At 43.2% G+C, this 15,196-nt stretch overlaps 1 pseudogene; it reads left to right on the top strand.

Moving 5' to 3' along the window:
* Nucleotides 1-8,699: 8,699 nt before the first annotated feature.
* On the top strand, nt 8,700-11,192 carry LOC101562016 (annotated as a pseudogene).
* Nucleotides 11,193-15,196: the final 4,004 nt, after the last annotated feature.

Genomic DNA, 15,196 nt, shown 5'->3' with positions numbered 1-15,196 from the left:
ATATAAATAAATTTATATCAATATATTATATATAATATGACTAGGCTTTACAAAAAACTGAAAGATATAGATCTGACATGTTCATTTAAATTGTTTCATCAGACTATTTCTTCTCTATTCAGTGGTTAGGGGCTCAGAAAGAAAAGAAAAACAATTTTGGAGAAATGAAGATGCTACATCTTTGCACATCTGTGGAGCAGGATGAAAAAAAATCTGCAGCCCTCCACACATATGAGTGTTGGCAGCCTTTCCCAGCCACCTCCCCACTGCTAAATTGGGTGCTGCTTGGGCTGTGTGGTTCCTCCCGTCCACCCACACACAAATGCACAGAAAAGCTTGGAGGGTCCAGACCAGATCTCTGGATGCAAAATCACAAGAATGGGAAAGGGATGGCAGTGGCAAGGGCTATATAGGAAGATTTTAAAGAGAAAAGAGAGCTGCTGAGATGGCTCAGTGGTCTAAAGCACCTACTTAGAACAAGCTTAGCTAAAGCACAGGGACTGCAGTTCAATCCCCCAGCACCACATGCCAGCCAGCCCTGCCCCCTGGTGGGCTGAGCTGGCCACACACACACACACACACACGCACATAAATAAATAAATAAATTTTTAAAAAATATGTTTAAAAAAAAGAAAGAGTTTAACTTTAAAAAAAAAAAAGAGAGAAAAGAACAGAAGGTAAGCTTCTCTTGCAATTCACCATAGTGCACAGAGGAATGAAAGCGCGTGTTACTTTGAAACAAGGGAACAAAGGATCCTGGTATTGTTGGATATTAGAAAATGTAAGCAGGAAAATATTTTGATAAGAACTGCTCTGGATTACATTCTTAGATCTTATTTATATCCTTTGAGATACGAGTGGGATTCCTATCAAGACTGCTCCTCTGAACCCACCAGGCGCTGAACAACAAAGGTCTCTGCTTTGTCAGGCTCCGAAACACGAAGACCCTGGCATTATACAAGAAATGTACTAAAATACAAGAGGGGTTTTCAACTAGCAGTGACCTTGTCCCCCAGGGGAGCCTTGGCAATATCTACAGACATTTTGTCCATCACAAGCAGGAGATGCTGGAGGATCTAGTGACAAGGTCCCTGCGATGCTCAGCATTTAAGAAAGACATGCTCACAGTGGGCAACGTTGGCTACTCTCCCTCTTTTGCTCAGTCTTAGAGAACTACTCTCTCTCTTCTCAGACCACTCCTCCCAGCACTTTTTCACAGAAGTACAACGCTAGTAACTTTGTTTCACTGTGTTGCAGATTAAATACTCACTAAAGAGGATTATTTGGGGCAGTGACTCCCCCACCATTTTGGCAGTGCAAACTGGATTTGTGGGTTCTGGATTAGAATTTCCTGAGGAGCCCTTAACCTAGGTCCTTCGCATGCTAGGAAGGACCATAAGGCTCTTGCTTCTATGAGAACTTAATGCTGTTGCTATGGTGATAGAGGGTGGAGCTTGGTGGATAGTGCCAGATACCCGCTTTGTAAATACTGTAGATGAAGCTTGGCCTCTTTGCCTACCACTCTCCTCCTGTAGTGCAACCTTTTCTTTTCTTTTTTTTTTTTTTTTCCGGTACCGGGGATTGAATTCAGGACCCTGAGATTGCCGGACAAGCACTTGTTCTACTGAGTTATCTCCCCGGCCCCTTCTTTTCTTTCTTTCTTTCTTTCTTTCTTTCTTTCTTTCTTTCTTTCTTTCTTTCTTTCTTCTTTCTTTCTTTTTTTCTTTCTTTCTTTCCTCTTTTTCTTGTTCTTGTTCTTCTTGTTTTCCTTCTCCTTCTTCTTGTTCTTCTTTTTTAAATGTATTTAGTACAGGGTCTACAGGGTCTCACTACACAGATCTGACTGGTAGTGACTCTCCTGTTTTCAGGCTCCCAAGTGCTGGGATTACAGGCGTGCGCCACCATGCCCAATCTCAATCAATCTCAGTGTGCCCTGGGGCCAGCGCCACATGTGGTGCCAGGGATAGAACCCTGTTTCCTGAGCTCTGCCTAAGCAGGCGCTTTAGTCTGCTGGGCTATCTGACCAGCCCAGTGCAACCTTGTTCTTAACAGGCCACAAAAAGGTGTCACTTGTCTGTGGGCAGAGATGGGGAGAGTGGGGACCCCTGATTTGGAGTAAAAGTATTGAAGGTTTAACCCTCCAGCCACGTGCTGTAGTCAGTGCCTTTCAGAATTTGATTCCTGTCTCCTTGGTCTCCACTTCAGCCATCCTTGCCCAGATCGCACTTCTTTCTCTGAACAAACTTCTGCCTCAGGTTTGGTCCTGAGGTTCTACCTTGCACAGCTTGAATCAACAGCACATCAAACTAGAACTTTTACAGTTTCCCATGGCTATTTCAATCCAGTTGTTTCAAACAGATGACCAGCTTTATCAAAATTCCTATTTCTGTTTTTTTTGTTTTGTTTTGTTTTTGTGTGTGTGTGTGTGTGTGTGTGTATTTAGTACCAGGTCTACAGGGTCTCACTACATAGATCAGACTCTTGGAGTAATTCTCCTGTTTTCAGCCTCCCAAGCATTGGGATCACAGGCATGTGCCACCGTGCCCAGTCTCAATTACCTGTCTCAGCATGCCCTGCCCACGAGGACCACCTGGCACACTGGGTATAGAACACAGGCTGCCGTGTTCTGCCTAAGCAGGCTCTTTAGTCCGCTGAGCTATCAGGCCAGCCCCAAAATTCGTATTTCTTATTGTGGCTATCTTGTCTTTTCTCTGAATGTAGTCTTATATTTATATTAAGTAAATACCAAAGTCGTTAGAACTAGATATAGGGGGGACCGGGGAGATGGCTCAGTAGAATAAGCACTTCCCTGGCAAGTGCAAGGGCCTGAGTTCAATCCCCAGTTCCGCAAAAAAACAAACAAACAAAACTAGATACAATGCAACCTACACAAATATTTTCCCTCTACACGCTACGAGGGATGAAGGCTTCATTCTTTCTCTATACTCCTGACCTCTCTCTTAGACTAAGGACGGAGGCACCTGTGGGAGAGGGCTACCCACAGCTCTGGCCTAGGGAGGTCAGGTCCAGGCATCACCCTCCTGTTGAGCCCTCAACTGTGAGGGTCCAGATATTGGGCGGGCCTGTTCTAAACCTCTGTATATCTCTATAGGGACATACCAAGCACTCAGAGGCAACATACCAGAGGAAGACTGCCAATATGTTTGGTCCTAGAACCAATGCCACCAAAAATAAATGTTTTCAGAAGCCTCCCTCTGCCTTTCATGGAGATCTACTTTTCAGTAGCAGCAAGTGGCAAGCAGAGCTACCATGTGCTGAGTCAAGACTATTGTCCATTGATCTACAAAATATGAGTTAATAGTAGTGTATAATGTGTGCAACTTGAACTTGTAGCAATGAAGAGCAGGCAGTTGGTTTCAGTTACTGACAAATGGTGGCTTGAAACAAATAGGCATTCATTTTTCCTTTAAAACAAAAAGACTGGAGGAACACAGTCCAGAGCTTGTACAAGCACTCAAGGTCTGACAGCCAGGGAGACAAAATCAAGAAGTTTGGGCTGATGCTATTAACAGGAGTTCAATTATAGCCATAGGCTGATACGCAAATTTGAATATTTGGTCATAATCACAAGCGTTGCAACATCTTGCAATTTTGAAATCAGCCCAAGGTTCTACAGCAACCCACAAAAATATTGGACAAATTTAGATACAGGCTGCACAATGGCACACAACATAGGAGCTTCTGCCATTCTTGACTCTCTGCCAAAGATGAGTTGTTGGTGACATGTATTACTTAGCTCAGAGTGCAGATTGCAAACCCCAGATCTTGCCTCTCTCCTTCTCCTTTGTCATCTGACTTCTGAGACATTGCCTTTTCTCTGCACCTACGTTTTCAGCAAAGCAAGCCTCAACCAAGCTGGTTGTGTTGTGTGGTTTTCTCTGATTTCCCTTGTGAACTTTAAATTCAGAATTTTGACTCTTTTTTTTTTTTTTTACCAGTTTCTCTGAATAGGTCATCTCATCCATTTGTTCATTCATTCATTTATCAAGTATTTAATAGGTGACATCTACATCTTCTGTGTTTCCTATAGACTGGTAAAGCACAGGTAAAAATAGTTTCTGGTTTTTTAGACTATCACACACAAGTAAACAAATAGAAACAGTAAATACATTATAAGCACTCAGGTGAATGCAGATATATGCAAGGTGAACCTTGGTCATTAAATGTCTTGATATATTTTCAACTGAGCTCGGCACTATATTTAAAGATGGGTATGTGTGTTGGCAGGGTGCTCAGAGTTCACCTACTCCTCTTCTTTTTCATAAAAGAATATAGGTTTTCTTTGGAAGTCAGATCTCAGGTAATCCTGAAGGTTGTTTATGGTTATTTAAGCAGAGTGTCCATTCTGAGGCCAAGAGTTTTAATGTTGATTGAATCAACATGGGTATAGTCACAATGATTGTGAAACTTAAGGAGAAGATAGCTAGTTCTTCTCCTAATGAATACTTGGTCATTCCCACCTTTTTGGCTACTGCGAATAATGCTATGAAGATGAATGTATCAGCATCTCTTTTTTTAAAAAAATTTTTTTCCCATTTATTTATTTATTTAGTGTGTGTGTGTGTGTGTGTGTGTGTGGCCAGCTCAGCCCACCAGGGGGCGGGGCTGGCTGGCATGTGGTGCTGGGGATTGAACCCTGTGCTTTGCCAAGCCCGCTCCAAGTAGGTGTTTTAGACCACTGAGCCATCTCGCCAGCCCTCAGCATCTCTTTAAGACTCTACTTTTGGGTAAATTCCCAGAAGTCAAATTGTTGGATCATATGGTAATTCTATATTTAATTTTTTTTAGTAACAGTAAAAACATTTTATGAAGAAAATAAAGTATACTTATTCAAACCACTTCCTCGAAGCTTTTCTATTGCTTGCAGCCCAAAGTCTCCTAGCTTCTAGGAGGGAATAGGGCAAGAGAGAATCTTAGGAAGGGAGTAGGAAGAGCACGTCAACCTTAGCAAGCAGCTGGCCATCTGGCACGGGGAGGGAGCCACAGACAGCTGTGCACATGGGCACAGAGAATGCAGGAAAGTAGAGGTCGGACTTCTTGGTTGAAACAAGAGACCCCATGGTTTAGTTGAAGCTTAAAATGAATGCTTTAAACAGGCTGAGTCACCAAGAATCCTTTGGGGAGTCAGAGTCAAATCGGAAAGATTTTCAACCAGGAAAATTACCTGGGTCACACATCTGGTCAATATGCACAGCACTGCAGTGGGCACAGGGCACAGTGGTCCAGGCCTCTACCTCTATAGCTGTGACATGCCACCTCCAGCAGCAATGTCTTCTTCCTCACATTTCTGTGAATTAAGGCCCCTCATGTCATTGGAATCCTGAGGAAACTGAGTCATGTGTATACATCCCAGCTGCAAGAGGAAATTTGACCTTGAGAAGTTTGGGCTCAGTGACTAGCAGTCCAATGAAATTTAGTAAGAATACAATGCTTGATTGGCAGTGTCTGCACAGGTATGAGAAAGGGAGATAGTAGAGGAAGGGTGTACAACAGAGAGAGTATTTGTGTCTGTCTTCCTCAGATTCTTCTGTTGAAACCCTAACCTACTATTTTAAGCTACATTTTAAGCTACATTTTGAAATAGTGTGGTGAAGGAGGTAAGTTTAAACCAAGTTATGGGGGGGAGAGTTAGATAGAACTTTTATTATTATTTTGTTAATGTATTTGGTACAGGGTCTACAGGGGCTCACTACACAGGTCAGACTTGAATGTATTCTCCTATTTTCAGCCTCCCATGTGCTGGGATTACAGGTGCGTGCCGCCACGCCCAGTCCCAATCACCCTCTCAATGCACCCTGGGGTCTGGGCTGGCATGGCATGCCGGGGATCGAACCCCAGCCACTGCACTCTGCCTAAGCAGACACTTTAGTCCACTGAGCTACCTGGCCAGCTTGAATTCATTTTTATGAGAAAAGACACAGTGAGCTCCCACTCTCTCAGCATGTACATGCCAAGAAAAAGCCATTTGAGGACACTGTGAGAAGGCAGCCGTTGGCAAGATAGGAAAAGTCTCAGCAGACCCTGAATCAGCCAGCACCTTGATCTTGGATTTCCAGCCTCCAGAATTGTGATAAACAAATGTGTGTTGCTTGAGCCATTCAGCTTGGGGTATTTATCACATCAGCTACAGGCATCTAAAGCAGAGTTGCAGTATGTGGGTCATATGATTCCCCTCACTGCTTGAGAGCTTCCAGTCTGCAACATCTCTATTAAACATTTTAAGCAGAAAAATGATATAATCAGATTTTCAGGTTTTGAAAGTACTACACTTGTAGTAGCAATGTGGGGAGAGGAATACACAGGCAGTTGAGAGCCTACGTAAGCATTGTCCTAGTAGCTCCAGAGAAATGACAAAAAGCTGGGTTAAGTAGTGAGTGTGGGAAAGGGAAGAAGATGGATTTGAATAACATTAAGGGGAAGGATTGATGGGATTTGTTTATCAAACACAAAAGGGAAGGAAAAGGACAAAGTGAAGATTCCCTAATTTCTGGCATGGGTATTTGGATAGGCAAAGGTGCAATTCATCCGAAGTTTGGGGAGAAAAATCTGCTTTTACAAAACCTCACAGTCCTAACCCGCAAGATAGCTATTAATTACATGGAGATCTATCAACACTATGGAGGACAAATTTGGTAGGTGTTGCCTCAACCAAGGAATCAAAGTAACATCGCTAGCAATGGCAGGCATGCTCACCACTTCTCCCTGATAAGCTGCCCTGAGGAGAACTCCGCATTGCTTCTGCAGTATTTCTGCCAGAAATGGGTAACATCTGGGTGTTATATATATGTAAAGACAAGAAAAGCCTTCCTTCCTTTTCAAGACAAGTGAATGGGCCTCACAAGGGATCTCTCACTTAGAACATGACAGACCTGAGAAGGCAAGAGACAGGGGCTACTACCTGAGAAGGCAAGAGACAGGGGCTACTACCTGAGGCATTGAAGCGGAACAGGAAGATGACAGTGGAGGAGAGGCCTTGACAAGAAGCTTTCTTTATGGAAGGCAAAGGGTGTGCATCTATGTTCAGAAGGGATGGACTTGGACATGTCTCTTAAAGGATTTACTCCAAAGAGGGAGGTGCTGGTGAAGCTCCTTAGCAGACTCTGAGCAGGCCATGCTGGGACACACCATCTAAGATGGACCAATGCCCCCTCCCGCTTCTGCTGGGCCCTGTCTTCCCCAGAGGAGTTAGCAAACTCTGTCAGCACAGAAGGAATGAGACCAGAGAAAAGGCAAGGAGTTGCATTCTTTCCACCTTTGCTCCTGCTGTTGACCTTCCAGCCTGGGGCAGGTTTGAATCAGAGGAGAGCTTTAACTTTGCAATGTGATGGTTTAATTGTTATTCTGAACTAAATACTTATTTTATTGAAATGCCATTTTTGGCAACTGAGGATGGCTGAAAAAGTGGTTTAACACATATGAAATTGGAAGCAAAGATAGAGGTGGTTTTGGGGGGGATAATATTATTTGATAGCCTATTGAGTTCTCTTTATATAATTAACTGGTTGCTGACAGAATGGCTGGCTCTCCCTCTAAGGGGATGCCCCACCCTTCTACTAGGGGCCACTGTGCTGGAGTCCTTTTGGTCCCTAGGGTCAATTTATGGCCTTGAACTCACAGCAATCCTCTTGCTTCAGCCTCCTGAGAGCTGAGATTACAGGAGTGTGCTATCATACCTGGCTTCTTAAGCTTCTCTTTTGGAGTAAGTTTTCTGTTGATTTGGGGATAAATGCCTAATCCATTTTTCATATGAAAAACATCATATAAGCTGCTCAGAATCATTCTAATCGCCAGGATCTGCTGCTTCCCAAAGCTGGTCTCTCCCAGACTCTCTTCAGTGGGAAAACTTATTGGGAATCTTCCTAAAATAGCAGTGGGGTGAATTAATTAGGAATGTGAACTGCAGTCAGACCTGTGAACTCAAATCCCAGGTACTCTATTTGTGAACTCCTGACCTAGTTATAACATTCTTTAACCTTTCTGTTTTCTGAAAGATCACCTGCAAAATGGAAATCCCAATAATAAACACCAATGACATCAACCTGTATAGGCTACATGAAGAGTCTAGTAGAGAGTAACCACTTAACCCACAGCACTATTATTAGTTCCTGGTTTTGGCAGTGGTTTTCTTGGGCCTGAATTCTTGACTATCAGTCCTCATTTCTGATTGATATTTCTTCCACCCTGACCGCTGTTCTGAAAAGGAGCTTTGGGTCAGCTCCATAACCAGCTCTTTTCTGGCTCTATGCAAGTCTTCTTTCTCTGCTGTGAGAATTTGAAAGAACTCAAGGGCATCCTCTGTCCTATTACCAATGAGTTGTTCTCCAAGGGCCCTTGGGAAATGTATCGGTCAGCTATCTATTGCTGAGATAAAATACCTGATACCTAGAATTTAAAGTCAAAGGCAGATTAATTTTGGCTCATGATTTCAGAGGTTTCAGTCCATGATCAGCTGGGTCTAAGGCAGAAACATCATGGTGGAAGGGCAGGGCAGAAGACTACTCGATTTATGGGATGTAGGAAACAGAGAACAGGAAACATCCAGAGGGGAGAAAGCCAGTGACAGATATACGGTCATGGTTAGTAATCTCCTAAGTGTCTTCTAAATCAATCAAGTCAGTAGTCAAGATTAATCATTCCCAGAGTGGACTGGGAAATGATACCTGGATCTCCAACCTGCCATGAACACAGGTAGGTGGGTTTCCAGCTCCCTACTCCCTTGAGTGCTGGAAATGTGAACTCACACATATGCAGCCAGGCTGAGTAATGGGGCTGTGGCCTCAAGAGACCTTAGCTATATCCTCGCAGCCATGGTCTGAGGTCCTCTACTAGGCTCTCCCTGACTAAATGGAGTGTGTCTTCTGGGTTCATGACAAGTGGTCAGTCTTGCCCAGACAAATACAGAAACGAGTAGAAGATGAAAGTGCACAATTGCCCAACTTTTCCAGTTTTCTTTCTACAGCCATTGTCTTATCAGTCTAAAATGACAAGGACAGTGCCCTGGAGGTACAGTGGATATACTAACATAGTTCAAGAGGAAGGGGACTTTGGAACAACTGAAGCCCTAGAGGCCTAAGGGCATCAATGTCCATGCTCCAATATTCAGGCCTTAAAAACTCTATTTTAGGAGCTGAACATATTTTTAAACATTTTAAATCATGGGGCCAACAGCTAGAGGCTCTACAATAAAAACTGGCCCACATTTTTGTACACCATTTTTATCATGACCTCTTCTCATTTTGAGGTAAAATGTCAAAGGTTCTCTCATATTTAAGATCTCTTATCTCCTCCCACCACTCTTACTTCATCAAAACTAAAAATGAGGGGGCCGGGGAGATGGCTCAGTGGAATAAGCTCTTCCCTGGCAAGCGCAAGGGCCTGAGTTCAATCCCAGGTTCTGCAAAAAAGAAAAAAAAACCTAAAGATGGTGATTTAATTTCGTGGTCATTTCTTTCTTTTTTTAAAAAAATGTATTTCGTATAGGATTTACAGGCTCTCACTACACAGATTGAACTCGTAGTGATCCTCCTGTTTTTGGTCTCCCAAGCACTGGGATTACAGACATACATCACCATGCCCAGTCTCAATTGCTGTTGCAGTGTGCTGGCATGGCAAGCCCAAACAAATCCCAGCCGCTGGGCTCTGCCTAAGCAGGCGCTTTAGTCTGCTGAGCTATGTGGCCAGCTCAGTCATTTGTTTTTGTTGTTGTTGTTGTTATTGTTACAGGGTCTTGCTACACAGTTCAGACTTGGCGTGATCCTCTTGTTTTAGCCTCCCCAGGGCTGGGATCACAGGTGTGTGCCACCACTTCCAGGGGTCCGGGGCCCGTACAGCATGTGGTACCGGGGATCAAAATCTGGTCCTTGCGCTTGCCAGACAGGCGCTTAGCCTACTGAGCTATCTCCCTTTGTGGTCATTTGTATAATGCAAGGGAATGAATAAGATTTAACACACAAAGAGCACTCAGATGAGATGAATGAAGAAATCAAGTCAGAGACCAAAGAAATTTGTCTGGGATCACAAGTCCGCATCTTGTACAGCAATTAACCACTAAGAATTATGGAGTGTATTATTTGTTGAAACTGTCCTTCCGATATGATTTGAAACTGTCTCATTGCTATCTGTTTGTCAATAAAACTTTGAAAAAAAAATATATATTCTGCTCATAAAAAAGAAACAAAAATATATAATAAGTATTACAAAATAGGGAGAAAACATTCAAATGGGCAGTAGAACCAGGGAGGAGGGAGGGGGAAAGAAAGAGAAAAATGAATGAGAAAAGAAGGGAAAAAAAAAACAAAACCTGTAAATGGGGAGAGGTGTTGGGCTGAAGGGAGGGTAAAGGAATGAAGAAAAAAGAAACAAGTTATACCCTCCCGCAGTAAGAGTGGTACAATGTGACTGCTGCCTGTAGTGAAGGGCCTCACTGCAGTAATAACCGGAGGAGCCTCAGGCCTCGGCTTGGCTACAGCAGAGTGACTGGTGGGGAAGGGGCTAGTGCTGTGCTTCTGGACTTGCCCGAGTCTGATGGAGAGGCCCAGGCCAAGAAGTTAGGAAAGAGCTGTATGCTTGCCCCAGCTGACGTGACATCTGAGAAGGACGTACAGACAGCCCTGACTCTAGCAAAGGAAAATTTTGGCCACACGGAAGTGGCCATCAACTGTGCAGGTATTGCAGTGCCCAGTAAGACATGTCACTTAAAGAAGCAGCCGCACAGCTTGGAGGACTTCCAGCGAGTTATCAATGTGAATCTCTTAGGCACCTTCAGTGTGATCCGCCTGGTTGCTGGTGAGATGTGCTAGAATGAACCAGACCAGGGAGGCCAATGTACGGTTGTCATCAATACTGCCAGTGTGGCTGCCTTTGATGGCCAGATTGGATAAGCTGCATATTCTGCATCCAAGGGAGGCATAGTGGGCATGACACTGCCCATTGCTCGGGATCTGGCTCCCATAGGCATTCGGGTGATGACCTTTGCTCCAGGCCTGTTTGGCACCCCACTGCTGACCAGCCTCCCAGAAAAGGCGGGCAACTTCATGGACAGCCAGGTACCTTTCCCCGCTCAACTTGGAGACCCTGCTGAGTATGCTCATCTGGCACAGACCATAAACGAGAACCCATTCCTCAATGGAGAGGTCATCCAGCTGAATGGAGCCATCTGCATGCAGCCTTGAAAGGAGAAGGCAGGGAAAACATAGGCTCTTGTGCCTTACCTTCCTCTGAGGAAGCCCAATAGCCATTTGTAACCACCTACCAATTGCCTCTGTGACTGATAAAGTCTCTGAAGAGAAAAAAAAAGAAGTTATATTGTGTACATGTACAAATTCTCTGTGATGAATGTGATCATTATGCATACCTAAAATGTACCAATAAAATCTGATTTTAAAAAAGAAAAAAAAAAAAAAAGAAAAAGAAATTTGTCTTCCCAACCCCAGTAGACCAGACATAGTTCTGCCTTGCAAGTGCACATACTTAAAAAAGTTACTTACATTTAATTATTAAAAAGCAAGCACATTTCTTTTCCTTAGACTCACCAGAACCAAAGATAATAAATAACTCGGGGCCAGGAGATAACTCCTTTTGATGCCATGTGATAAGTGGATGCTTCACAAATATACTGGATTTAGTTTCTAGCTGCAAGATACATTCTTAAGAGGCAAAGTAATTTTCCTACATCATCTGCCACAAAGTAAGCCAATGTATGGGTGGAAATAAATGAATGGGTTAAAAACTAGTGAAGAAATAGGAAAGAACAAAGTAGTGAATGGTTGCTCCTCAGAATGGAGAAGGGCAGAGATAGTGACAGCCTCTCAACACATTCATTAATAATTTGAGGAAGGAAGTAAAGCGCAAGTTTGTATGTGATGCAATATTGTTCCAGTTACTAAACACTATGAAGAAATGAGAGGAACTTTAAATGAGTTTAAAACACAATACAGAGTCACTAAAGGGAAGAAGATATAAAAACATCTTATAATTGTAGTGTAGGCCTTATTAGTCTACACAACCATTACCCAAATATTTTACATGAAGAAAACATTGATTCTATGAATGATTTCATCAAAGGAGGTCAGCATCAGCTAAAAAAATTATGTTCTGAAATGTTTATTGAGAAATAGAGTAATGAGAAATGCATTGAGATGAATAAGAAATGGAATGTGGGATTTTTTGTGAAACACCGTGATAATTCTGAAATCCTCCCCAGGAAGATTGCTGGGGAGAAACATAAGGTAGAGTGTCATTCTATGTAAAATTATTTTCATACTTTTTAATAACAATTTAATAACAGAGTTATACACACAAAGGGCATCCAAAAAAAGGGAAGTCAGAAGAATCTGATGCAGGCATTGATGTTTTAAAGAAAGGAGAACACCTTTGAAAACTAGCTTTGAATGTCAAATTATGGAATTAGACGTTATTAAACTTCTACATCCATATTTTAGCTCTTTGGATGAGTATGAATATGTGCTCACTTGGGCAGCACATATGCAAAAACCGGAATGAAAATGAAAAAATAAACACAAACCAGAATTTTCAAAACAGGAAAACTTCTGAGTCTGCAGAGTAAATGAAATTAGGTGAGCTAGTATGATTGTAGCCATTCATTCAATACATTCAAGGATTTCAAATATTGGAGATATAAAATTGAATGTACAAGAAAAGATAAAAATGAAGACATGGGATTGATATCATACTGAGGTGACAGTGATCATTGTCACATACAGTTCAGATGAGAGCTCCGTCTCTGGCAGAAAGATGAGGTGTAACTTGACCAGGCAGGAGGGAGGCCACTTAACAGGCTAGTGGGAAAAGTGACTCAGTTCAGCTGAGATGAGAGCACTCAGGTAGGCTGGGTCTAGAGCCAGCCCCGATCACTGGACAGAGTACTCTGAACTTTATTCCTCAGTTATTTCTAGCACTGTTAATGACCTGTAGCAATCACTTACTTGCTTGCTGATGGGATGAATAAAGCCATTGACTTTTTTTTTTTTAATAGACAATAACAAGCTCTAATTTTTGCTTCAGGAAGATTAATTTAAGTGGTATATAGATAAGCAAGATGAGGGGCCTTTTTAATGTTTGGTTTTTTTTCTCCTTTCTTTCTTTCTTTCTTTCTTTCTTTCTTTCTTTCTTTCTTTTTTTTTTTTTTTCTTTTTTTAACAGGATCTTGGTATCTAGGGTAGCCTGGCCTTGAACTCACTAAGGTAGCCCAGGCTGGCCTTAAATTTGTAGTGATCTTCCTGCCTCAGCCTTCCCACATGCAGGGATTACAGGTGTGTACTACCACACCCAGCAGGGGAAAACAATTATGAGTTTTGGTCAAGAGCATAGAGTGCTTCACATATGCTCTCCCCACCCACCCCACCCTGAGAACTGAATTGAACCTAGGGCCTTTCCACTGAGCTACAAAGGCAGCCTTTTTTTTTTTTTTTAGACAGTGTCTTGGGGCAGGGGAGATAGCTCAGTAGAACAAGTGCTTCCCTGGCAAGCACAAGGGCGAGTTCAATCCCTGGTTCCGCCAATGGATAAATAAATAAATAATGAATAAATAAAAGAAAAGACAGTGTCTTGCTGAGTCCAAGTTAAATTGCCCAGGCTGGCTTTAACTTGTAATTCTCCTGCCTCAGCCTTCTAGAGTGGTGGGATTACAGGTGTATGCCAGCACACAAGGCTTAAACACACTTTCGTTCAATAATTACTTAATTTTAAGGATCACCCTTCAAAGAGACAAATCAGTACAGCACTGCTGCCTTGCTATTACAGAAACATTCAGAAAGCTTGAATACCTTGTCCAAATGTCTCACATGTAAAAGGACAGAAGCAGGCTGCATGCCTAAATCTAAAAAGACACATCTTAAAAACAATAAAAACAGAACTATAACATGTTGCTATACTCACAAGGGGGCATGCTTTAAGGAGGGAAATGGCAGTGAATGGAAAGAAGAGAGAGAAGCAACTTCAGCAGCCTGAGAAGGATGTGGCAACGGAACTCGAGCATGGGGACAAGGGCTAAAAGTCATTCTAGCCCCAGTAACAGCTTTCGAACTTCAATTTGGTAAGGAAGTACGTTTTGAACTTGTTTGAAATGACAGCAAACCATCCACATAAGATGAGGGATGTTCTCTTTGCCCAAGAAGCCTGAGGATCAGGGGCAAACCCCACACAGGCAGGCCGGGAGAAGCTGCCCTCAGGCCCAGGCATATCAAACTCAGGCCCCTCCTTGGTTGCTCCCCTTCGTGCAAGCGGTTTCTCCTCCTCGGTACACTTCTGCTTCTTCCCACTTGTCTCCAGTTTACCCTTCCCCGGAAGAGTGCATTTCCCTCAGAAGCTCTCTTTTTTTCCCGTCTTCCTTCTTATCTCCCAGGGCCGCTGCCCTTTTCTCACTTCCACAACCGACCAAACTGCTGCGGGGCTGGGTGTCCCTTCACTTCTGCAGTGCTCAGTCCCTAAGGCTATCCTGTGTCAGATCCTCAAAAGTGTTTGGACTGTGACTGACAGATTCCTGTTGTTGGCCTGGTAAAGAATCACCCTGGCCTATTAAGTCACACTTTCTTCCTTCTTAGGGCAGCGGAGTTAACAACCTCAACACCAGGAAATCATCTTTCTCATCACATACCAGGGTATTATTCATGCAGTTTACTCACTGTGAAGAGTCCCTTTGAGATAAAGCTAACAATTAGTTGAAGATTTACGAATGGAGGGCAGATCAACTTATTAACTAGCTCACTTACGGTGGGGTACTTTTTAACCCTTTGTGATTTTGAAATACACAAGTTGCGTAGTAAATGCTTCAACATTTTGCAGAGGGTGCCTGGGTGCGGTATTCACGCTGGAAGTGGAGCCTGGGGCCCATTCCTGAATCAGCTTTTGCAAAGGGTTCTTTCCCAGGAGTAAGGGTTTGTGTAGGTCTTGTTTACCTGGAGGGAGCAAGGGGGTACTGTTGGAGCGTCTCATACATCTCTTGGCGCCTCCTTGTGCATAAGGTAGTTTTGATGTCCACTAAGCTGTCCAATTCTGTCCTTCTAGGAGAATTTTCCTGACTGGAAAGGGGTCCCATTTTTCCGGAGCTTTAGGAGACTTGAAGATCGTTTGGTGGGAGAAGCCCAATCTTATCGGATTTGGGGATCACAAGACAGGGTTTTCCCCTGTGGGGTGGGGGTGGGTTTACGGCTGCTCA

The sequence above is a fragment of the Octodon degus genome, unplaced genomic scaffold (genome assembly GCF_000260255.1).
Source record: "Octodon degus isolate 3935 unplaced genomic scaffold, OctDeg1.0 scaffold00028, whole genome shotgun sequence".
NCBI classification, from domain to species: Eukaryota; Metazoa; Chordata; class Mammalia; order Rodentia; family Octodontidae; genus Octodon; species Octodon degus.
Note: the sequence above shows the minus strand (reverse complement) of the source record. Positions and strands in the feature narration are given on the sequence as shown.